This window comes from Mastigoproctus giganteus, chromosome 9 (genome assembly GCF_048544385.1).
Source record: "Mastigoproctus giganteus isolate SK-2022 chromosome 9, ASM4854438v1, whole genome shotgun sequence".
Taxonomy (NCBI): Eukaryota; Metazoa; Arthropoda; class Arachnida; order Uropygi; family Thelyphonidae; genus Mastigoproctus; species Mastigoproctus giganteus.
Genome location: NC_143583.1, coordinates 97,375,201 through 97,401,695, shown reverse-complemented (window position 1 = coordinate 97,401,695; position 26,495 = coordinate 97,375,201). Strand labels below are relative to the sequence as shown.

The 26,495-nt window shown below is 37.4% G+C and overlaps 1 long non-coding RNA gene across 1 annotated transcript in view; it reads right to left on the bottom strand.

The window, feature by feature from the left end:
- Positions 1-17,401, bottom strand: part of LOC150080574 (uncharacterized) — a 35,780-nt gene extending 18,379 nt beyond the window's left edge. Inside the window, exons 1-2 of the long non-coding RNA XR_016547432.1 lie at positions 17,325-17,401; positions 16,378-16,475 (exon numbers count right to left, since the gene is read on the bottom strand). This is a non-coding gene — a long non-coding RNA (uncharacterized LOC150080574). The remainder of the gene's footprint in view (positions 1-16,377; positions 16,476-17,324) is intronic.
- Positions 17,402-26,495: the final 9,094 nt, after the last annotated feature.

Here is a 26,495-nt window from a genome sequence, read left to right as displayed (position 1 = left end):
ACGTATATCCAATACAGGTAAAAAGGTTTTATAAACACTTTTACCTGTATTGCAATAATTTAAAGTATTTCATTACTATAATATTAATGCTCTTTGGAATAAAATTACACTGATATCCCTGATGGAATTTTGTAAAATCTTTTGTGGAATACTATTATTATAAGATTCAATTAAACTGAGTTGAAAAAAAATATGTTTATAATTTCAAGGATCATAGTTACAAGATCATGACTAGCCAAGACTGAGGGGGGTCAATCCTACATAATTCAGGTGTATATAGAGATTGTGATCACCTGACAGTCAAACAACTTTCAATCATGAGTGCTCCAATTACCAGATCACGACTAGCCAAAACTGAGAGGTCAATCCTATACAATTCAGGTGTATATAAGGATTGTGATCACTTGAGTCAAACAACCCTTAATTACAAGTGCTAATGACGTTTAGACAGTTGAGCCTTATAGCAATAAATCCTAATCTACAAAACAGAGCATAGTATGTGGTGAATTCAGGGATGGGGGGGGGGGGAGGTAAACATGTCTCTTTTCTCCTTAAAGCATCCCAGACATGCTCTATTGGATTCTGGTCTGAAGATAATAATGAGTGCCCACACTATAGTGATCCCTTTTCCTGAAGTTAGTGGAATGAGAGCAAGTTCCATGTTATCTCCAGATGAGAATATTATTATTATTAGCCACATGGTGCAAGGAAGCCTAAGGCTTATGCTGCACCAGCCAAAAAAATCCTGAGTTACTCTGAGAGAGAGAGAGAGAGAGAGAGAGAGAGAGAGAGAGAGAGAGAGAGAGAGAGAGAGAGAGAGAGAGAGAGAGATAGAAAGGAATCCCAAGATTGTGCCAAGCCCATAGTCACCAGATGTGAGCCCCTGGGGTGAATGTCAAGAATCAGTTAAATCTCATCTATAAGGAGAACACTGGTCCACTGTTCTTGCTGCCAGAAACTGTGTTGTCTGCAGCAAGTTGGTCAGACTATCTTGGGGGGGGGGGAGAGGCACACCATGAAATTTTTCCTGAAGCTTTCTTGAAGCAATTGCTGTGGCTGCTGAAAGTTCAAGAGAATGAGCTGGCTGTCTTGCTATCGTGTCTTATGGTCAGAGCTAGATAGTGGGACGTTGTAACTCTTGGCTTACCCTCAAAGACACCTCTCCAAGCTGCTAATATTGTTGCTGGGAGAGGTGTCTTGGGGGTAAGCAACAAAGCAATGATGCCCACTGCTACTTCTTCCTGATGGAGGTTGCTTGCAAAAATGAAGGTGAAACCATTTGGGGAGGGGGTTGCCTTCTTCCTTTCTGATGGCAATAAAACACTAAACTTTTTTAATAGCAAAGTTTAGTTATTGTTTCACCTAAACTTTATTTCATTTTTGTTAGAGAAGGTTGGCTGTGCATGTTGCTCATTTTATTTGAAGTCATTGTTTTCAAATAGTGATTAAGAGTGGGAAAATAGTATACACAGATAAAAAAAAACAAAATTTTTTTTAAATCGTTTTCTCAGAAATCCAAAAACATGAACATGACAAATTATTTTCAAAGTAGTCATATCATTAACAAACAGGGGGGAGAGGGAAAAATATCATTATCTCATGTGACCAAATTACAAGCTTCTGACACTTGGATTATAAAAAAAAACATAGCCATTACAATGATATTGAAATGTTAAAAGGCAAAGAACTGTACTGGCTAGGGATGGAAAGGGGAAAAAAAAGAAGCTAGCAGTATATGAGCATTTTTAGATGTCAATTCTCTCACCCCAATATCAATACTCTCATTTCAAATTTCTTTCATGCACTACCCTCATGGGTAGCAGAGTGAATATAATCATTATCCTCCCCTCACTGGGTGGAAAAGGTATCAGTTTGAATCCCATCAATGACAAAAGGAATTTTTGTGGACTTCCCTTGCACTCACTCCATATATGAGGTGTGGCTATTATATAACAAGACTGTTGCCACAAAATAAATATAATGAAATATTTCATACACCTTACAATTTATCCCTCTCAATATAATTGCCTTGAGCTTACCTACACTGTTCCACACATTTCTTCCAAGCACAGAAACATTTCTGGGTCATCTTCCATAATCTCTTTTAACACTTGGGTCATTTTTTTCCTGAATGTTTGCAATGGACTGAAAATGGGTTCCCTTAAGTACACTTTTCAGTTTATGGAAGGGAAAAAAAGTCATAAGGGATTAGCTCCGGCAAGTAGGGTGCATGTTCACATACAGGGATTTGGTTTTTGGTGAGAAACTGTAGAACAGTGAGCACATTGTGTGCTGGAGCATCCAACAATTTCCACAATTCGAGTCTCTGCCTTTGAATTTTTGCATGCAGGCTTGTTAGAACTTCAATGTAGTATGTTTGATTGACAGTCTGATTTGGTGTATCGAATTCAGCCATAATAATTCCTTTAATATCAAAGAAAACAAGAAGCATGGTTTTCATTTTTGCTTTGTTTTTGTCTGGGGGATTCTTTTACTGCATTGACTGTCTTTTAGTTTCTGGGTCATATTGAAACAGCCAACTTTCGTCGCAAGCAATTACAGTACTCAGAAAGTCTGGATCTTCAATTTTTTTTCAAAACATCTTCACAAACTTGGAGTCTTCTCATTCTTTGATCTTCATTCAAAATTTTTGGCACCATCTTGGCACACACTTTTCTCATGCCTAAATTTTCAGTTAAAATTCATCTAACTCTTTCTTTGTCCATAATGAGTTCTGATGCAACCATTTTAATGCTTAAACGATGATCACTTCTAATCAAAGTCCTTACCCAGTCCACATTTTCATGGACTATGGATGGTCTGGTCATTCATCATCTTCCATTCTCCCTTTCTTCAAAAAAATCTTATGCCATTCAAACATATGAACTCTTGACATAGTATCTTCCCCATAAACTTGACATAACTTATAGCTTTCAGCTGGTGTTTTCTTTATTTTTTTAAAAATTTGAAGTTGATTCATTGTTGAATTCTTGTGTCTGTCATTTTTCTGGCAAACTGCAAAAACAGAAGGCACTGAAAACCTCACTCACTGCAAAGTGAATAAGCATGTTGGAATGTGAATGGCAGACAACTAGGGAAAGGTTCAAGGTCAATTCATGCAGCTCACAATTTCATAAGCTAAAATGCTGACAATCTAAAAATTTTCTTAAGTGTAAAAACAGAGAAACAAGTAACAATACAGAAAACTGATAGCATTTGACAATCTTTAACCTTTAACCAAATTGGTGATTGATTGGAATGAAGAGAAAAGAGTTTATTTGTATAGAATAATGATTGGGGGGGGGTGGAAAGAACAATGTGTCAAAGTAAACACAAAGGCTTTAATATAAATGTACTGGAAAGCAGCATCAGCCACAACTAAAATAATAAATAATGTTATTTTGCATGCTATCTAATATATTTTCTTCCAGTTTTGAAGTAAAGATTCACAAACCAGTCATGGATATTCAACTTTAGAAATACCATTAATCTATTTTCAAATATATCATATTACACATACCAGTAACATACAACTGATGTACCTATCGATTTTACAGAGGTTAATCAGTAAAAATACAGACTGGAAGAAAGATAAAAAAACTAAATATATAATAAGACCAATAATACAATAAACAGAATGATTTCAAATTAAAGCAATAATTTTTTAAAGGAAAAATCAAAAATTTCTTCAGTTCCATACTGGTGCTAAAGTATTATAAGCCAATTTTGGTAATTATAAAACAATTTAGAGAATCACAGTACACAGAAACACAGAAATTATGCTTGCATAAATATGATAACATGCCAGTGCATAAATATTCAAAGCAACTCCAGAGTGAGCAGCAATTGTAGTTTCACTGGAGCATGCCATATCACAAGCAAAGTAATGTACATATGCTTGAAGATTGTTATGTACTGCACATCCAATGAATTCAGAATGGTATATGGCCCCCATATACTGACAGATATGTTTCGCATGCGTGATACATGATAAAATCAAGGAACCAAATGAGTTGTTGCACAGTCAGTCACCAGCTTTGTGTAAGTGCTGGACAGTCTGGATGAGCTGCAAATACCACCCCAAACATGCACGTGCACACACAAAATACTCTTACCTTCCAACGTACTGCTGACCAGCTATGTGCTCTATGGAGTTGAATTGTGTTATCTATCAAAACAAACTCTTCACCTACAGCACCAGCAAAGGAAGGACCAGAGGTTGCAGAATATGATATCTATACCTGCTTGCAGCCAGTGTCTCATTCTTCCTGATGATGTGAAGGTATATACAACCAGGGCTGTAGTGGAGAGTATACGCGAGTATATGCCGTATACTCTCCGGATTTTTTTTAGGTGAATAGCGTATACCTTCTGGTTTTTGAAAGACTTGAAAAAACAAATATTATTAAAATATTTACTGAAAATTAAAAAATAAATTTATGTACACACACACACACACACACAGGTATATGTCATATATCCTCTGGAATTCTATTAATATGCACAGTATACGCTCTGCTTTTCATAACATTCATAGAGTATACCTTCTGCTAATTTTATGACTAAAGCATTATGTACAACCACAATGACTAATGCCACTCCATATTAGCAATCCACCTGCAGCAAACCAGCTATTCAATGTATGGTAACTCATTATGCCACACGAGGACCCAATGAAAATCTAACTGCATGCTGTACTTAGACTCATCTGCAAAGAGCCAGCGACTTCATTCTTCATCAGTCCAATTACAATTTTCAAATTGCCATATTCCTCTGGTCCTACAATGTTAGCCACTTAGTAGAACGTACACCATACTGTGTGTCTGCAGATAGATTTTGGATAGTTTGTATTGATACCCGCCTCTGTCTCTGCTACAAAGAGCCCAAATAGCATTCAAGCGTTGATTGCAATACACAAAAGTAGGGAGGGAGGGGGGAAGAAAGACCTTGCAATGGAATTGTTGATGCCTACAACTCTGAAATGAATGTCTATGAGAGGTTTTGATTTCTTGGAACCACATTCCACAAACTACTGATGAAACATCAAGCTATGACACGACTTGGCACTTTGGCTGTGTTGCCACCATTTCCTGATAACACTACACAATATTGAGGAAAATCCATCTGAAATAATATTTCCAAATGCATCACCATGACTTGACAGGTGTGTCGTCTTTTGCAGCTGTAGTTCACAGATGAGATGTGTCTGCGGTATAGTCAAGTATTCCTGAATTTGCAATTTTACAGTCTGTATTTGTTGGAAAACTTAGTAATTTACATCTGCATGTCAGCTTGTGAATGTATTGTGTGCTGTCACCATAGCCACAATGCATACTGATACTGTTCAACTGATTGTGCAGTGAATTACTACTCCATACTTTTCAGTCCGCTGCTCATTCAAGTATGCACCATGCATGATACATTTTGTTTCTTTTGGAAAAATAAATCAAAAAGGATTTCACTACCTTTCACAGGTTTCACAATAGAGTAAACGCTGTAAAATCTAGTGCAGTTTACAACCAGAAATATTAAGAAAGTAATCTAGCATTTGTATCAGTGATCACATTTCTCATTAAGAATTGTTGCAAAAAAGTGAGTGACACTTCTATCTTTGTTCAAATTGCCATATTCCTCTGGTCCTACAATGTTCGGCACTTAGCAGAGGTTTTGATTTCTTGGAACCACATTCCACAAACTACTGATGAAACATCAAGCTATGACACGACTTGGCACTTTGGCTGTGTTGCCACCATTTCCTGATAACACTACACAATATTGAAGAAAATCCATCTGAAATAACATTTCCAGGTGCATAATCATGACTTTTGAGAGGTGTGTCGTCTTTTGCAGTTGTATTTCATAGATAAGATGTCTGCAATATAGTCAAGTATGTCCGAATTTACACTTTTACAGTCTATATTTGTTGGAAAACTTAGTAATTTACATCTACATATCAGCTTGTGATCACTATAGCCACAAAAGGATACTGATAAGGTAGGCTGTTCAATAGATCGTGCAGTGAATTACTACTCCACACTTTTCAGTCCACTACTCATTTAAGTATGTGCCAGGCATGATACTTTTTGTTTCTTTTGGAAAAAATAAATCAAAAAGGAATTCACTTTTACAATAGAGAAAAAACTATAACATCTAGTGCAGTTTACAACCAGAAATATTAAGAAAGTAATCTAGCATTCGTATCATTGATCACATTTCCCTTTAAGAATCCATGCAAAAAAAAGTGAGTGATGCTTCTATCTTTATAATATGCTTACAGGACTGTTGTGTCCTTTAATCTGTTTTTTGATCAACAGGATTTAAACTATATAAATAATAAATTGGTCTTAATACTCACTATGGTATTGCACTACTTTTAAAAGGATGATCTTGCCAAAAGGTTAATTGGCCATTTGTTTCAAAGATGAAACTGCTATGAAGCCTGTTTCGGGACTAACTGGTCCCTGATCAGATAGAGGTGGTCTCTAATAACAACAAACAAACAAAACAGTTAAGAAGTCATACAATGTGAGCTGCAATAGTATTCGCCATATAGTGCAAGGAAGCCACTGGCTTTTGCTGTGTTGGCAAAAAAAGTAGATAAGAAAATACAAATTATATGCTTCCTTCCTCATATAGGTAACTATCCAACTGATGTTGTTGTTGTTATTTGGTTTTTAGAGCATTAGCAACTAAGGCCATATTGCTCCGGGGATATGCGGTGGTCATTCCCTGACCTTTCCGCATCCTCCGTATTTGGTGGGATCACAGGCTCGAACCCCAGTCTAATCAAGAAGAGTGTGCTATGCACTGCTGCTCCTGCCCACCTGGCTACGGAGGCACCTATATCCAACTGAACTTTGAATTTATTCAAACTGTCAGCCACAACTACCTGTGGGGGCAACTTGTTGCCCCCACAGGTAGTCCAGCAATCAATGACTTTCTGGCTAAAAAACAACTTCCTAAAAGCTAATCTAAACCCTAACCTATGAAATTTGAATTTATGTTCCCTAGTTCTGGAATTCTTTACAACAGTGGAAATCTACCTTCATTCATTTTACTATCCCCTCTCAGAGCCTTATAAACCTCAATCAGATCTCCATTGAGTTGAAATTTAAAATTGAAAAATGCAAGGTAGTGCATATGGGTAACAGTAATTTCAGAGTAACTTATCAACTGTGTGGTACTACACTCAGGGTAGTGGAAAATAAAAAAAAGACCTGGGAGTAATTGTTTTGTCAATGATATACAGAAACTCTGCTAGCAGGGATAAGGAGCTGATTATCCCTTTGTACAAGGCCATGGTTAGGCTGCATCTTGAGTATTGTATACAGGTCTGGAGGCTTCACTTTAGGAAGGATGTAGATTTGTTGGAACAGGTGCAGAGAAAGGCAACCAGATTAGTGAAGGGAACAAAAGGGTACTCTTACCTAGAAAGACTTCAGTCCTGCAAATTTCAGCTTCTGGAGACTAGGCACTTGCAGGGGTGATCTGATTGAAGTGTTTAAGGCGTTCAATGGATTGAGTATGCTGAATGTGAATGGCATTCTTCCTCTTGCTGAGACTACACACACACACACACACACACAAGGAGGCATAAATTTAAGTTGAATAAGGATGGTTGTAGGATAGATGTGCAGAAGTATGCCTTCACCTAGCAGGTGGTTGATTGTTGGAACAGGCTTCCATCTGTTGTTTTTGGAAGTGAATGGTTTGAATAAATTCAAGGAAGAAAAAGCAAATTCTTGGAGGGTATAGATGGGAGAAGTGTGTAGTGTTTTTTTGGCTGATGCTATATAAGCTTGCTTTCTTGCATCATTTGCTACTATTACTACTAAAAATTGGTGCATGCTTTCATATCCATTACAACTGGGACTGAGGCCTAAGGTATATCTAACTTCAAGATACACTTCAAGTAATGTGGTTATCCCTTCCTGAATGCTTACTCATTATACACTGCTTGCTACTGGTTTGATGGAACGGGATGCGGCTCGAACCAGTAATGTGGTTATCCCTTGCCCAATGCTTACTCAGCATCTTGGACCACTTCTTTTGTAATATAGTCTTAGAACTTTTAAATCAGACCTCATATGTCAGCTTCTATGTTAATCCATATATTTTTCTCTTTCAATTTTTCTCTTTCTATTAATCTTATTTCATTTGATTATATAATATACATTAAATTTTCCTATTTTCTATTAATCCTATTTTACCTTATCACACACACACAAAATTGAACATCGCACCATGAATATGATGAACATAGCCAGAAGTCCCTTGTATGTGTATCCAGGGCCATGCCGTGCTATGACGCAGAGAGGCGGCACCGTAAGGGGGGGGGGGGCATAAGCAGCGAAATCAAAATAGGGGCAGCATTTCGAAGACGGGGCTTAGAGGGGAACAGGTATCCTGTGTGTTATCAGACACTCAGCCTAAAACACTAATGGATCCTATATCTCTCTATTACAGAAGATTTAGGAGAAGTTCGGTTGGCCTGCCTCCCTAAAATCCACTCATTCACACCTTCTCGATGGTAAGCCCTGTTACGTCACTTAGGTGGCAACAAACGTATAGAGTAGTTCTCTTCAAGATGCCTGGTCAGCGTGAAGAGGAAAAGACCAAACCCTCCAGCATATGACAGCACAACAAAGCAAATGGCCCTCAGTCCCCAGAAGCTTTCACTCTCCCTCTTACGGCAGCGAGAGGATCAGAGTGGAAGCAGAGGGTGCTAAGAATCTCTAGGTACGACCAGGCTGCCATGCACGGAAAGTGAACTTGGTCTGTTATAACGTAAGATCACTCATCGGTGAAGACAGAATATTAGAGCTGGAAAAGGAATATCATCGGTTTGGCTGAAACAAGAAGAAGAAATGAATCACTTATAAGTTTATCAAGTGGAAATCTGCTGTACACCAATGGAAACAGTGAAAGAAGTGAAGGTGGAGTTGGGTTTCTGGTCCATAAAGATTTTAAAAACAACATTTTGGAATTCAAAAGTACATCACCAAGGGTGTCAAGACTAATACTCAAGATTTCTAATAAGCTAAAGGTTATAATGATTTATGCACCAACATCGAGCCATGATGATGAATAGGTTGAAGAAATGTACACCGAAATTGAGAGTCTTCTAGATGAGCAGAAAACCCACTACACTATTATTATGGGGGACTTCTGTGCTAAGGTTGGAAAAAGGCAAAACAGCGCAGAAAGAGGAACTGTACGAAATTTTGGAATTGGTGAAAGAAATAAAAGAGGTGAAAGACTTGTGGAATTTGCAGAATCTCAAGGATTGTCAGTAATGAACACTTTCAAGCAAAGGGTGAACAGAAAGTGGACATGGAAGAGTCCAAATGGATTAACAACTAATGAAATCGACTTCATCCTCACTAACAGAAGATATATTGTGAATGATGTTACCGTCTTGAATAAGGTAAATGTTGGAAGTGATCACAGAATGGTAAGATGTACACTTCATATAGATGTAGGAAAGGAAAGGAAAAAAACTGACTCGAGTAAATAATACAAAGGTCTTTGAGATAACAGAGGAGGAGAAAAAAGCAGTATGTACTGGAACTTAAGAACAAGTTTGAGCTTCTGCAGACTGCTCAGGACCAAGATATTGACGAGGAATATTACAACTTTCTGAAAGTGATAAAGTCCAAGAAACCTACAGGGAAAAGGAAATCCAAAGAAGAAAAAATTAGTCAAGAAACACTTGTCATGATGAACCGAAGACGACAAATGAAGAGCAAGAGAAACACTGACAGGGAGAAAATTGAGTATGCTGAGTTATGCAAAGCCATTAGAAAGAGACTCAGAGAGGACATAAGAAGATTTAACACAAGAAAAGTAGAACAAGCATTAAGGGAAAACAAAGGATTTAAATCAGCAGCCATGAGCAGTAATACAGAAAGACAAATGATACTGAAACTGAAGAATAGCGATGGTATACTTATAAACAGCAGAGAAGGCATAATTCAAATAGCAGAAGACTACTATAGAGAATTATACAAAGGAGCGAGGGAATGATGCCAGCAGTGGGGAAGATGGATTGCAAAGTAGCAACACATACGACATACCCGATAATATTCTTCCTGATGAGGTAGAACATGCATTGAAGAAAATGAAGAATCAGAAAGCCCCGGGGGAAGATGAAGTTACTGTAGAGTTGTTAAAATTGGGAGGAAGAGACATAATACAAAAACTGGCAAGGCTCTTCACAAAGTGCATTAGAAAAGGTGTGACGCCTAAGCAGTGGAATAATGCAATCATAGTTTTGCTGCATAAGAAAGGAGATAAATCAGAAATTGGAAATTATAGACCAATTAGCTTGTTATCCCACATCTACAAGTTGTTCACAAGGGTCATTACTAACAGATTAGAAAGAATACTTGATGAGAATCAACCGAAAGAGCAAGCTGGCTTTAGGAGAGGATTCCCAACTATGGATCACCTACACGTAATATCACAGCTAATGGAGAAAGCAAATGAATACAAAACACCATTATGCCTGGCATTTGTGGATTATGAAAAGGCATTTGACTCCATACAGCATAAGGCAATGTTTCGGGCACTGAAAAGACAAGGCATAGATACCCCATATATTATGATTTTGAAGAAAATATATGAGAGTGCTACCTCCTTTATTAGACTAGACAAAGACAGTAGGAAATTTAAAATCGAGAAAGGAGTTCGACAAGGAGACACAATATCTCCAAAGCTGTTTACTGCTGCCCTTGAGGAAGCTTTCAGAAGATTACACTGGTCGCAGAAAGGAGTCAATGTGAGCAGAGAGTACCTAAACCATTTACGATTTGCAGATGACATTGTGGTCATAAGCCACGATCCCAAAGAATTAGAGGAAAATCTTAATCAGTTATGCACAGTTAGTAAGGATTTTGGACTAAAGATGAATATGGCAAAACAAAAGTAATGATGAACAAGTATGCCACAGAAAGGGAAATAATGATTGAAGGAGCAGTAATTGAAAAGGTGGAGTCATATATTTATCTGGGACAAGTTATTAGCTGTAATAATGATAAATGGCTAGAAGTCAAGAGAAGAATAAATTTTGGATGGACAGCATTCAGGAAATATAGTCACATACTGAAGAGCAATATCCCAGTTTGTCTGAAACGTAAAATAATGAACCAATGTATACTCCCCACCATTGACTTATGGAAGTGAAACTTGGGCACTCACCAAAAGAATGGAAGAGAAGCTGAGAACTACACAGTGAAGAATGGAACGAATTATATTGGGAATCAGGCTGTTAGATAAGAAGAGAAACACATGGATTAGGCAGCAAACTCAAGTAAAGGACATTCTTATCAAAACTAAAGAACTAAAATGGTCTTGGGCAGGACACATAGCTCGAAGACATGATGACAGATGGACTAAGAAAATAACAGAATGGTACCCAAGAGGAGCTAGAAGAAAACCTGGAAGACAAAGGCAGAGGTGGATAGATGAAATTCATGAGTTTTTGGGTAGTAAATGGATGGCCAGTGCTCAAAACAGAAGGAACTGGAAAGGTGATGGAGAGGCCTTCATCCTGCAGTGGATTGAAAATGGCTGATGATGATGATTTTGAAGACTTGCATCATACTGAGAAAATCTACCGCACGGTCCTGTGTGTATCTATACAGACGTATCAATATAAATCTGCCTGTACAGCTGCAGTAGATTAGAAGCCAGTATAGGTCATGGAGTGAAACTTACAACGTGAGATGACTGGATGCCACGTCAGTAATATCTTTCTGTGCATGAAACTACGACTTGTCCGAACCTCCCAAAATCCACTGTAGCAAATGCCATTCAAAGGCAAACACTGTAGGTGATATCTGAATGAAAAAAAAAAAAAAAAAAAAAAATCTTGACAGCCTCAGAAATTCATGTAATGCGTTTGGAAACCCATAAAGAGAGTAGTTCATGGTTTGCACTACTTGTCTTTGGAAACATCACTGAACAGGTTCTAAAGGTCATAGAAATATCTGCCAATACATTAACCAACTGTAGGGAACTGCATAGAATTTGGCTCAACAGTAGGATAGCTGCACATAAGCCCAGTATAAAGTTGGCAATGCAAAAGGGCATTTGAGTGAAGTCATTCTTGACATTCACACACTTCAGAATAGTGGCAGGTGATATGTAGTTTCAAATCTTGCTACACAATGTTTCATTCCAATGGATGTGTTTGAATGTGGAGATTACTCAGGGAATGCTTCTTGCTGGGGCATACATTTAAACTTGTGCAACACATTTTTATACATTTAAACTTATGCAACACTTTACTATAACATCTGCATGAGTGATGTTATGTTTAACTGTTGCTCTGCAATGGCATAAGTGCTTCATTTATTATCTAATTTAGCTTAATACAATTCAAATTTTAATTAACAGGAGCAATGGTACATTTTAATGATTGTGTGTACATACACATTCTAGAACCAAAAGTATTTGGACCTATGCAGTAGTTACAAAAGGGGCTTTTAATTAAACATTAATACATAATAGGGCCACCTTTGGCCTGTATGATGGCCTCAACCATCCCGAGCATACTTTATATCAAATATATCCTCTTGCAAAGCAGCAGCTAGAGTCAGTCTGTAAGAAGGCTGTTTTGGCATCACAGCCTAAGCCACTGGCATATATTATCTTATGCTGGGATCCAGGGACCCAACATAAGATCATATATTATCTTATGTTGGGATCCAGGCTCTTGCACCCTCATTATCCACGACCTGTGTTGTATGACATGGAGCACTGTTGTGCTGATACTGAAAAACCTGCTTCTGTGCTACCTATACTGTTACAGTATAGGTAGCACATAACTCCAAAAGTAGGTAATAGACATCATGATTTTGGGAACTACTACTAATGGATGAAGGTAAACCAGTGAAGCAGCCCCATACATCACACTGCCTCCCCTGAAATGAATGGCCAAGACGAATATGCTTCAACAGGAAGCACTCTCCAACCAAAGTCCAAACATCTCTCAGAACAAAATGCTGTGTGTCAAACTTTGTTACTCAGTATCACCTTCTGCCACTCTTCCGGGGTCTGTGAATGTCTGCAGCCTATTCCAATTCCTGAATCAATTCATCCCACAAGTGTCTAGTGGGATTGGAGATATTTTCATTGACAACACATGTTGGCATATGTTGTTACTGACAATGAAAAAAGCATATCTCAATCACTGCTATCCTGGTTGATGGCAGTCCTGACTGTTGGCCACCCAAAATTTCCTGACTTTAGATATCTCTAGGTGCATATAAAAGATCTGGTATGTCAGCAAATAGTGGGAACATTAGATTCATTGGTTCACCACATTTTAGATGCAAGCAGGATAAAGAACAATTTCTGTGAACTAATATGACCTGTGTTCAATTCACAAACAAGTTAGGATGGTCATTTTCAACATTATTTGGAGATTATTAACAAAATTTTAATTCAAAACTTAATACACAATATGGCCACCTATTGGACTGTATGATAGTCAGTCCTCTTGGACATACTTTATACCAAATATATATCCTTTTACAAAAGGTGGCCAGAGCCAGTTTGGAAGACAGCTGTTTTGGCTGCAGACCAATCCAATGCACCAATTTTATTCTACAGGTGTTCAATTGGGTTGGAGTCTAGGCTCTGGGGTGGCCAGTCCAACTTTTTGTTGCCATTTTCCATGAACCAGTTCTGTATGACTCTTGCAGTATGATATGAAGCACTGTTGTCCCGATACTTACGGACCTGCTTCCGTAGTACTGTCACAGTATAGATAGTGAATTAACAGTTATTATAAATTCAGCAATAAAATTTAAGTAAATATTTTTTGTTTATTCTTATTTTTATCATTTGGGTAGTGATATATATATATATATATATCACTGAAGTTTAACTTTGACAAATGCAAAGTACTGCATATGGGTAGCAATAACCGAAGAGAAACGTACCAACTGTGCGGTACTACACTCAGGGAAATGGAAAGTGAAAAAGACCTGGAGGTAATTGTGCAGTCAAATATGAAGTTTGCTGAGCAGTGCAGATGGGCTGTCAGGGCAGGTCATGGAGGTGATTATCCCGTTATACAAGGCAATGGTCAGGCCACACCTAGAGTACCGTGTACAGGTCTGGAGGCCTCATTTTAGGAAGAATGTAGAGTTGCTAGAACAAGTACAAAGAAGGGCAACAAGATTGGTCAGAGGAACAAAGGGGTGCTCTTACCAAGAAAGGCTTAAGTTCTGCAAATTGCAGCACTTGGAGAGTAGGCACCTGCGAGGTGATCTGATTGAGGTGTATAAGGTCTTGAATGGGTTGAGCAAGCTGAATGTAAATGGGATTCTTCCTCTTTCTCAGACTAAGAGAACCTGAGGGGACACAATTTCAAATTGAGGAAAGATAGTTGTAGAATAGATGTGTGGAAATTTGCTTTAATCAGCGGGTAGTTGATTGGTGGAACAGGCTTCCATCTTTTGTTGTGGAAGCTATATAAATTTAATAAATAAATAAATTTAAGGCTGAGCTGGACAGGCAGTTGGAACGAATGGAGGGGGTGAAATGGGAGGGTTTTTTGTTTTTTTTTTGGCTGATGCTGCATAAGCTTGCTTTTTGCTTCATATGCCTCTACTAAAGCTTATGCTAATATCATTTAAGGTAAAATAGACAATGCATAAACATGTCAGCACAGTTAATGCTAACGTGTTTAGTGTTAATAATCATTTAAAATATGCATTTAAAAACATAATTAGTCACACCAGCAACAAAAGTGGGGAAGGACTATTATGCAGCAAATGTTGAAAATGTCATGACCTAGTAAATTTGCTAAAAAGGCAAAAATAGCTAAGTATAGGACAGAAGAAATCACCCATTCCCTTAAGCACTCTGCACTTTAGGATGAACAAAAAACAAAAATCAGATAGTAGAAAGTATGTTAAAGAAGATGAAAGAATAATTACAAAAAAAAAGTTACTCGGCTATATCTTGGTCATAAAGGACCCTGAATAGAAACGATTAAGGGTAGGGTTGGGGGGGGATTATTAAGTATAAATGTATATACAAATAAATATAAAATTACAGGTAAACAAACTATAAATATTCATTTTTCCTGGTTTTGCAAATGTATAGGCAAAACCATAAATATTCAATTATTCCTGTGCAAATATTCAATTATTTTTGTGTAAGCAACTATAAATAATTAAGTATAAAAATAATAAAGGCACAGTAAAAAATAACATAAGGAGATAACTAAATCAATAAAAATAAAATTTTATAAACATGTGCACAAGCAATTATCAACCATCTTTTCAATAAGCTGTGGCTGGAAATTCCCCACACAAGTTCATAATATTTAAATTTTCAGACTTTGTAGAGACATGATGAGGTATACTGTTAATTAACAATTAATGTCAACAGAGTAATGCTAACACAATACCTATAAAGAAGAGAGAACATGTTGGTTTGTTAGTTTTTATGATGTATTAGCATTGCATGATAGCATGAGAGTATTACACCTGTACAAGCATGTGTCAATGAGCTGATCTACGTGATGTGTCAGTGCTGAAAAATCCTAAAATAAGTTATGGAGAAGAATACACATAAACATAAAAGATACTCTCTTGGAATTCTATTTTATGCTGCTTATCATTGAGATCATATATTATCTTATATTATTACTGTATTACTTACTTACATTATTACTGTATCAAATATATATTAAAATAACTTGGGGAGAAAGGATGACATATAAGGGACAATGCTTACATGGCATCTTGGGTATGCATAGAGGCCTCATTTTCAGGAAGGTAGATCTGTTGGAACAGGTGCAGAGAAGGACAATGAGATTGTGAGGGGAACAAAAGGATGCTCTTATCAAGGAAGGCTTCAATCTGGCAAATTTCAGCATCTGGAGGCCAGGTACCTGTGAGGTGATCTTATTAAGACTTTGAATGAATTGAGCTAAATGCTGATGGCATTTTTCCTTTTTGCTCAGACTATGTACACATATGAGGGGGCATAAATTCAAATTGGGAAAGGATGGTTGCAAAACATATGTGCTAAAGTTTGCCCTAAGGCTTCTATCTGTTGTTGTTGTGGAAAGTGGGTAGTTTAAATAAATAAATTGAAGGAAGAAGATAAACTATTGGAGAGGATGGACAGGTGATGTGGGATTTTTTTTTTTTTTTTTTGGCTGATGTTATATAAGTGTGCTTTTTTGCATTTGCCACTACTAATACCATAACACCTGAGACATAAGCAGAGGTCTAAAATTTCTTATTTTGTTAAATCTTTATACTGTCACAATTTATATACTTAATACTTACATATCACAATTAATAACTTGACTATAATAAAGGTATAAGTGGAATTTTAAATAGCACATACCTCATCGATCTGAAGAGTGCACACATTTCTTTGGTCCTTTTTTCTCCTTCTCTTTTCTCAATCACTGGGAATTCATGAATTCATAAATCCAGTATTTTCTGAAAAACAAAAGCTTTTTAGCTGAACAACACAAAACATTTTTATTTACAAAAATAACTTCAATGTATTTATATGGACCTCATGGTACCAAAGGTCCATATATGTAAATGAGAACATTTTTGGCCCTTATTCTCTAAAAAGCATGCTTTAAAAAAAATAATAACAATTGACTGCACGATAATTTTTCATTTTCCGATGAATTATACTACTAATTTCCATCTGCATATATTAATAAAAAAATTTAAATGTCAGGTTACTCCGAAAAAATCTCAACAAATGTTGAAAATGTATAAGCTAATATTTATATAGTCATGAGACACTACCAATGAAATCTAAACATTTGCTTTCAACGACAGTCAAACAGAGAAAAAAAGTGAATACAAAACGGGACCAATCCAAAGTTAAATCATATCATGCACTGCAACAAAATTCGAAATAATGGCTCTACACATAACGCACCCATCTTGTAATATTACCACTCATAATTGTCAGTTTATATACATGTGTGTGTGTGGATATATACATATATATAATTTAAAGAATAATAACTGAGAAATAATAAATTAAAGTAAGCAGAAAACGTCTATAGACCACATATTTAAAAACTATGGCGTGTACCATTACTGACAAGCACCAAGCACACACAAGGGTAGCCAATCCACAACTTAAGGTATATAGCAATACGATAGTTTCGTACAACATTGTAAGCAATTCTGAATATTGGGGACAAAATGGATAAAGCACCACTAAACAATAAATTTTGTACAGTTTGTTAAAACAGGGAGTGTTTGAAACCATTCTTACATCTTATTCATCTTCAAACATTAATAATTAGTAAATATATTTACTTCACACACTGAAGCCATTCCGTTTTTAAACATTACTCTTCCATGTGAACTGTGTGCTTCTGTATAGTTAATACACATCTCACTTTCGCAATTGTATTAAAATTTACTTCAAAGGTTTTTTTTTTTTTTTGTCCAGTCGAATGATTTAGGAATTAATTAAATTAAAAACAATCCTCTTTAGCAAAAGAAAAATGGTAAACATTACGGCTGTAATATTAAAAACCAATATGTTTACAATGATATTCTATGTAATCCCTTAAGTAGATGTATAGAAACCACACACTAAAAGTGACAAATAAAAACAACAATTTAGTAGCCACTCGAGTTCACCTTTAAACCCTTCGATATCCAGCTGCTTAACAAAATCCAAATGTATATACAAAATAAATTTATTACTCTCGTTTTCAAATATATATGCAATGATGTTACTGCCATTTGTCCTATTATGTAGCACATCCAATTTCAAAAATAAAATAAAATAACACCGCTCTTGATTTTCTCATCGAACTATTATTATACGTTTTGATCAGCTCATTTGTTTAGAATGAGTTCTTAAATCACAGCGGATTCAAAGGGTGGTAACTAGAACAATTATCCCAAAGATTATTTCAAAAGCATGTTCTTGCATATAAGGATTCTGGACCACCCATAAACAGGACATCTCCTTTGCTGTTCTATGTTTTTCCTACCCCTTCTTAAAAAATGCAAAATGCAAAGTACTGCATATGGATAGAAATAACCCCAGAGAAACGTACCATTTGTGTGGTAATACACTCAGGGTGGTACAGAATGAAAAATAACTGGGGGTAAATATGCAGTCAGATATGAAGTTTTCGGAGCAGGGCAGCAGACTACCAGAACAGGTCATGGGGTATTGTCAATGATATTTTGTGGCAGAGAAGAAAATCTCGTGGGATGCATATAAATTATCAGCTGACATAAAAGCCTGTGAAAAATATAAACAAGTCGGTAATCAAGTTACAAAGAAGGTTAGGCAAGCGAAAGTAGATTATGAGAAATCTTTGGCGAAGGATGCAAAGAAAAACAGGAAGGAATTCTTTACTTAAGTAAACACTGACGGAAGGGAATGAATCAAATTGGTCCATTTGATATGGGTGGTTCGACTGTCGATGATCCTGCTCAGGTTGCTGACAATCTGAATGACTATTTTGTGTCTACATTCACACATTAGGAATTTTTTAGGGAAGGGGATACCAGAAGTTTCTTAAACTCCAACAGAGAGCTAAATGACTTTGTAATAACCAAGAGGAAAGTGGAAGAGAAATTGTTAAAGTTAAACATAAGAAAGGCACCAGGATTCAATGGGAGCTATCCAATTATATTAAGGGAGGCAGCGAAGGAAGTAAGCAAACCTTTAGCCTTAATTATGAGTGCACCCTTGGATTCGGGGACAAGCTTCTATCGACCGGATATGCGAGAGTGTATCCCAAATTCATAAAGGGGGATCAAAAGGCAACGTAAATAATTACATAACTATTAATTTAACGCCTGTTCCAGGGAAAATAATGGAAAATCTGGTTAAAGAAGTAATGCAGAACCATCAAGACAGGAAAGCAATTACAATGCAGTCACAGCGTGGATTTTTTAAGCAGCGGCCTTATTTTACCAATTTGATTGGACATCATGATGCAGTGGATACCAAGGAACTGGATGCAAAAATAATTTTCATATCGTATACTTGAATATCACGCAGTCTCAGGCGTAGATTGCAAGGTTCCCCCCCACCCCAAGAATCTGGGGTTTTTCGTCCAGCAAAACAGATAAATCGACCATAGAACTCACGCAATTAACAGACATATGGCACACAGCATGGCAGATTAATTTAATTATTCGGGTGGCCTAAAAATAATAGTTTGGTTTTTGAATATCAGGCAGTCTGCCCTGGTAGCGCAGTGGTATCATCACCGTCCTCCCCACACCGGGTGGAAAAGGCGCGGGATCGATAATCTTTCGATGACGCGAGGAACTTTTCTGGGCATTTTTCAATTTGTGGCTGAGTTAGTCGGTCCCAAGAGTAGATATCAAGGTTTTTCCCTCCACCAATTGGAGTTTTCGTCCAGAAAAACAGACAAATCGCCCAGAGAACACACACAATTTACAGACATATGGCACACAGCATGGCAGATTAATTTAATTATTCGGGTGGCCTAAAAATAATAGTTTGGTTTTTGAATATCAGGCAGTCTGCCCTGGTAGCGCAGTGGTATCATCACCGTCCTCCCCACACCGGGTGGAAAAGGCGCGGGATCGATAATCTTTCGATGACGCGAGGAACTTTTCTGGGCATTTTTCAATTTGTGGCTGAGTTAGTCGGTCCCAAGAGTAGATATCAAGGTTTTTCCCTCCACCAATTGGAGTTTTCGTCCAGAAAAACAGACAAATCGCCCAGAGAACACACACAATTTACAGACTCAAACACATGAGTAGATGAAGAAACTTTCCGGGTGATCCTAATAAAGAGTTTATTTTATTTTATTATTATTTTTTAAATATCAGGCAGGCTTTTGATACTTTGTACATACAATTCTGCTGTATAAACTGGAGCAGTATGGCATTAAGGTAATACACTCAGGGTGGTACAGAATGAAAAATAACTGGGGGTAAATATGCAGTCAGATATGAAGTTTTCGGAGCAGGGCAGCAGACTACCAGAACAGGTCATGGGGTATTGTCAATGATATTTTGTGGCAGAGAAGAAAATCTCGTGGGATGGATAAAGGGATGGTTGAGTGGGAGAAGACAGAGAGGGCTTATCAATGAGCACTGCTCTTCGTGGACTAATGTTACCAGAGTCCCCCACGGTTCAGTGCTGGGCCCAATGTTGTTTCTATATTTATTAATGATATCGATGAAGCTATATTAGTCCTAGTGTCTAAGTTTGCAGTTCATACAAACGTTGACACAACAGTTAATGACAGTATTCTGGGAGAGCTATTATAGCAAGATCTAGTAAAATTAAGTCGGTGAGCTGAGAAATAGCAGTTTCAGTTTAACATTGACAAATGTCAGGCACTTGATATGGGCAGTAGTAGTCTTAGAGTAACTTATCGCCTTTGTGGTACTACACTTTTTTAGAAAATGAAGAAAATGAGAAGCAACTGGAGATAAAAGAATAGATTATACAGTAATAACTTGGTGGAGGAGCATTTCAATATAATTAAATTTCAGGATACAATGAAGACAATGAAAAATAATAAAGCACCAGGATATGACGGTGTTTTAGTGCAAGTTCTTAAAACGAAGTATTTGGCTTCAAATGTTCTTGAGTTTATATAACAAATATGAATGAAGAAAGCTATTCACATTGGTGGAAGTGTTCATTGATTAAGATACTATTGAAGAATGAGGATAAAGTAGTTGAAGCTACTAAATTGTATAGGCTTGTGGAGTTATTATCTGTGATGATTAAATTGTTGGAGAGATTTATGATAAAAAGTTTGAATAAAATATATCAAGAAAAACGATTAGATTCGAACCGGTAGTATGGTTTTAAGAATGGACAGTCGGCTGAGGATGCGGTTTGTGTTATAATGAATAAAGTGAGAAATACAACTTGTAAGTAATAACGATATTTTTTTAGTTCAAGTGTACCTTTCATTACTTATTGTGGTTGTAAAGTATACTGAGAAGTTGACGACAGTTTGAGTGTCTAGGGAATTTATGTAGACTGATAAGTAACTACTTTGCCAATAAGAAAGTTGTTGCTGTAATAGGGTTTTAGGAGTATCAGCGAAAGCCATATTGCTCTCTGTATACTGCCTGTAAATTGTGAGTGTTCTGAGGTCGATTTTCTGTTTGCTGGACGAAAAACTATTCACCCTCGACTTTCTGTTCCACCCAGACTTCAGTCTCTTCCCCCTATGCACACTTAACTTACCGAGTATGCCCATAAAATAACATAATTGAACTAGTGCAAAATTTAACCCATCTCACTTAAACCTATACCCCAATTCGGCTGTAAATTCAACGCAATGTCCCCCCCCCTTTTATATAGGTCCTTGCCACCGAAATCTTCGGAAACTAGGTGGCAAGGAGTGCTAGAGTACTTAAAAACTTACTAGGTGCCTGATCTGCCTCCTCGTGGCAAAGTGTGGGCAACAGTGAGTCCCACTAGGGGATCAACGGCTGAGGGGTCAGAAGAACAACAGAACCTAACATTACACGACATTTAAATCTACACATACTTTTAAATCTCTGGTCGCCACAGAATACTGTGATATACAAACAGAGTATATGAAGTAGAGATGGCGGAGACCCCTAGTGCCGTCAGATAGCTAACACATTTTACACTTACACTTTACCCTCTGCTGAGACCAATTAACTAAGCCACGTTGTGAAAAGAGCCCATAAAAATTTCCCCTGTCATCGATGGGACAAGAACTCAGATCTTTTCCGCCGTGTGTTGGGAGCAAGACGATCCTACCAACACTGTTACCTACGAGAGCAAACAGGAAAGTTGAAGTAAGAACTAAGTATACAAGATTTAGTAAACAGGTAAAGAAGGGAGTTCTACATGGTTCTGTATTATGCTGCTATATGTGGAACTTTGCAATAGATGAATTATTAGAAAAACATTGGAATGGCAATGATATAGGAACTTTCGCAGATTAGCATTAGTAGAAGAATACGATGCAAGAAAGCAAGCTTAGGCAGCATCAGCAAAAAAAGAAAAAAAAAACTCCAATTTCACAAAACCATTTCTCCAAATGCCTGTCCAGCTCAGCCTTAAATTTATTTAGGCTATCAACTTCCACAACAAAAGATGGAAGTCTATTCCACAAATCAACTACCCGGTGACTAAAGGCAAATTTCCGCACATCTATTCTGCAACTATCTTTCCCCCATTTGAATCTGTGCCTCCTCAGATTCTTAATCTGAGCAAGAGAAAGAATCTCATCAGCATACAGCTTGCTCAACCTATTCAAGGCGTTTGAGCACGAGGGTTTCCTGTGCGGACGTGCCTTTCTGCCGCTCTTGGAACAGAGAAGTTTTTTTCTGATTTATTTTCTGCTTTATTAGTTTAAATTGACATATTAACTTATTTCTAGAGTAGCTTTATATTCCTATTTACGGTACTTAAAGTTAAAGTAACTTAGATAGAGATTTGTAGGTATTACTTAGTATCGGAAAGGGTATCAAATCCACGTGTTTACCGTTCATAAGCAGCCGCCATTGTCACGTGAAAATTAATCAGTAAAATCTATTAATCTTGTCGAACTTCATTGGCAATTAAATTGTACTTTTAACTATACATATAACCACTTAGGTTACGGAACATAAATAATTAGTAAAAATAAAGGTAATACTCCAGAACACGGTGCCCCTTTGACAATTACGTCGAGAAGAGGAGGGGGAAAGCAGTGACGTACGGTTCGTAACTCCGCCCACTCACTGCGTTCCCCCTCTTCTTCTCGACAACTGCACGTGGCGAATGTCACGCGACATAACAGTATGGCGGAACCGAAAAATAACGAAATTATCGGCAACAGTAATTTTTTCGGAGCAGCAGCCAAAATAATTGCAAATTAAACACACTAATTTCGTTCTTCAAAACGAAAAAAAATAATGAGACACAGCAAACGACCAATTTTCGACAAATAACTGGCGAAGTCCAGCAAAAAGGTAACCTACCATTTTTAATTAAAAATGGTAGGTTACCTTTTTGCGGGACTTCGTAACCTACCATTTTTAATTAAAAATGGTAGGTTACGAAAGACAATTAAAAACGTAATTCCAATTGAAAAACGTTCTTCAAAACGAAAAAGAAATAATGAGACGCAGCAAACGACCAATTTTCGACAAATAACTGGCATAGTCCCGCAAAAAGGTAACCTACCATTTTTAATTAAACACAAACGAAAGACAATTAAAAACGTAATTCCCAATTGAAAAACGTTCTTCAAAACGAAAAAATATATAATGAGACGCAGCAAACGACCAATTTTCGATAAATAACTGGCGAAGTCCCGCAAAAAGGTAACCTACCATTTTTAATTAAACACAAACGAAAGACAATTAAAAACTTAATTCCCAATATACATTTTTTTTGTATGGCCACTAATACATCTGAATTAACAGGTGCAACGAACAATAAAATTGCTCTTTGCATAAGCACAAAACGGCAACATAGAATTTTTTCTTTTTTTAAAAAAAAAACCGCAACGGACACAATACTACTTTAATAATACGTGAAAATAACACAGAAATACAAGACAAACTAAACTCACCTCACAGCAGCAATAAACAAAGAAACAGTTTACCAGCAGGATGGAACGGGATAACGACAAACTGAAAACCACGAGGCAATAACCAGAAAATCAAGAAGTAACAACTCAGCACCGTACACACTAAAAACCAACATTCAAAAGAAAGAATATACGCAACGAATTTCGCATTTAGCGCTCCAGTGACGTCGTGTCACGTGACATCCACGTGAAACGAAGAGGGAACTCAGTCAGTAGGCGGGATCAAAACCTGTCAATCACTGCTTTCCCCCCGTTCTGACAGCCAATTACAAGGGGGCACCGTATATTGGAGTATGGCCAAAATAAATAATTAATACATAACTTGATACTGAAGTTATATAAAGGGATTTCGTAGATAACACTCGTTACTGAAACGCGATACAGCATATCCGGAATTCGAGAGCATTAGCTTTGTATAGTATAGTGCATAATATAATATTGTCAATTAATCAGTAGATCTATTAATCTTGTTAAACTTCATTATCAATTAAATTGTACTTTTAACTATATATATATAACGACTTAGAGCAAACGTAACAAATAATTAATACATACTTGATACGGAAGTTATATAAAGGGAACTCGTAGATAACACTCGATACTGAAAAATAAATATAGCGTTATAACTGTGTTATAATACAAGTTTAAGGTTTTAATTTTGTTCTGAAATTGTAATTTTATTGACATTTAAATCGAAATCATGACTCTGACCAGAGCAGCAAAGCAAAAGGTTCAAGCTAATGGGAGTGCTGTGACTCAGGGGAGAACTGAGGGGGGCAGTTGCCCTCTAAATCACAGCCTTTTAAGATGCACTGTTTGCTTGATGTTTGCGGACAATCGGGTACGGGACATGATACTGCCATGGGGGATGTCTTTGTGTGTGCACGATGCAAGGAGTGCAAGGAAATTAGGCGACAACTCGGCATTGTTATGGGCCTATATGAGACCTTGAAGGACAGGGTGGATGCCCTCGAAGGAAATAAATTGAGGGGCCCATCAAGCTCTCAGCTGCCCACATCAACGCCAGAGCTTGCACTTGGTCATCTTGCAACACAGAGGCAGCCCCCAAGGCAGAATGCGCTGGTCCCACAGGAACTAGTAGTTGTTGGTGACTCTATTGTCAGGGAAACGGGGAACATGCTTTGTAAAAAGGATAGGTGGAGCAGGACCAGGGTATGTCTGCCAGGGGCAAAGGTTGATGACGTTGTAGAGCAGATATCGTCTTTTAAGGGCACAAAAGGTGAAATAGTTGTACACGTTTGCACTAATGATATTAAGAGTAGGAGACCAGCGGAATTACTTAACAAGTACAGGTCACTGTTGAAAAATAGCCGTGAAGTAGGGTTGAATTTGAAAGTGTCTGCAATTCTGCCCAGACACGATAGGAGGGAGTATATGATGAGAGCCTTGTCGATCAATTCGGTCCTGGAAAGATTGTGCAAGGCTCAAATGGTAGAATTTTTTTCAGCCTGGAATGTACTTGTTAACAGGAGAGATTGCTTCTACAGGGATGGGATACACTTAAATAGAAAGGGTGCAAGAATATTTGCTGATGCTATCGAGGCAGTGTTAGGTGGGTCGGAAAACTGCTAGCTTGGGGGGAAACAAAGACTAATGGATTAACAGTAGCCACTGGCAGAGGTGAAAGAGATTCTTGCACTGCTTCTATTGGAATGAGCAGAAGCCCGAAAAACAAGATGCAGGATATTTCAGAGACTGCTGGAAGTCATTGCGGTACAAGTAAACACATGGGTTCTGTTAGGGTAGCTAAGAATAGAAACAGGTGCATGTATACTTGCGTGTACACCAATGCTAGGAGTTTAGTAAATAAATTTGATGAATTTGAGGTATTGCTCAAAACATCAAAGGCAGATATTGTTGGGATATCAGAGACGTGGTGTCACACAGATATAAGGAATGCAGAACTGGAATTTGGGGAGTACAATGTGTATAGAAAGGATAGACAGGACAGGAGGGGAGGAGGGGTTATGCTATTAGTTAAAAAACACATAAAATCCAAGGAAGTGAAGCTAGTCGACATTGATGGACAGGGCAGTGTCGAGTCAGTTTGGTGTGACATAAGCATAGGTAAATCAAAATTGAGAGTAGGAGTGTGCTATAGGCCTAATGACTCTGATGAGTATAATAAGATACTGTACAGGGAAATAGAATGGGCCAGTAAATCAGAGAGTCTTATAATGGGGGATTTTAATTTCCCAGATATTGACTGGAATTTGTGGGTTGGTCACTCACACACTAGCAAGGCTTTTGTGGATTTATTGGATGATTGTTTTCTAAACCAGCATGTTCGGGAGGCAACTAGAGGGAGTAATACTCTTGATCTGATTATCAGTAGTGATTCTTCAGGCATTAGGAATCTGCAGATAAAGGAACCACTGGGTGGCAGTGATCACAGTGTGCTGAAGTGGGATTTACTCAAGGAGGTAACTACCATCAGAGGTAAAGGGAAGGGTTTTTGCTTTCGTAAAGGCGACTATGATGGTCTGAGACAGTATTTAAATTCTATACAGTGGGACCAACTGATGATGTTACCAACAGCAAATTCAAAATGGGAAGCATTCAAGGAACTAATATTGGAAGCTACCAGGCTTTACATACCAACTAAGAAATATTGTTCAAGGTTCCGGCCTAAATGGTTGTCAGATGAACTAATGAGACATATGGCAGAGAAGAAAAATGCATGGGATACATACAAATTAATGGGTGACATGGAAGCCTATGATAGATATAAGTTGGTCTGTAACCAAGTCACAAAGGAGATTAGGCAGGCAAAGGCAGATTATGAGAAATCCTTGGCAAAGGACTCAAAGAAAAACAGAAAAGAGTTCTTTACCTATTTAAACTCAAGAAGGAAAGGGATGAATCAGATTGGTCCACTGGATGT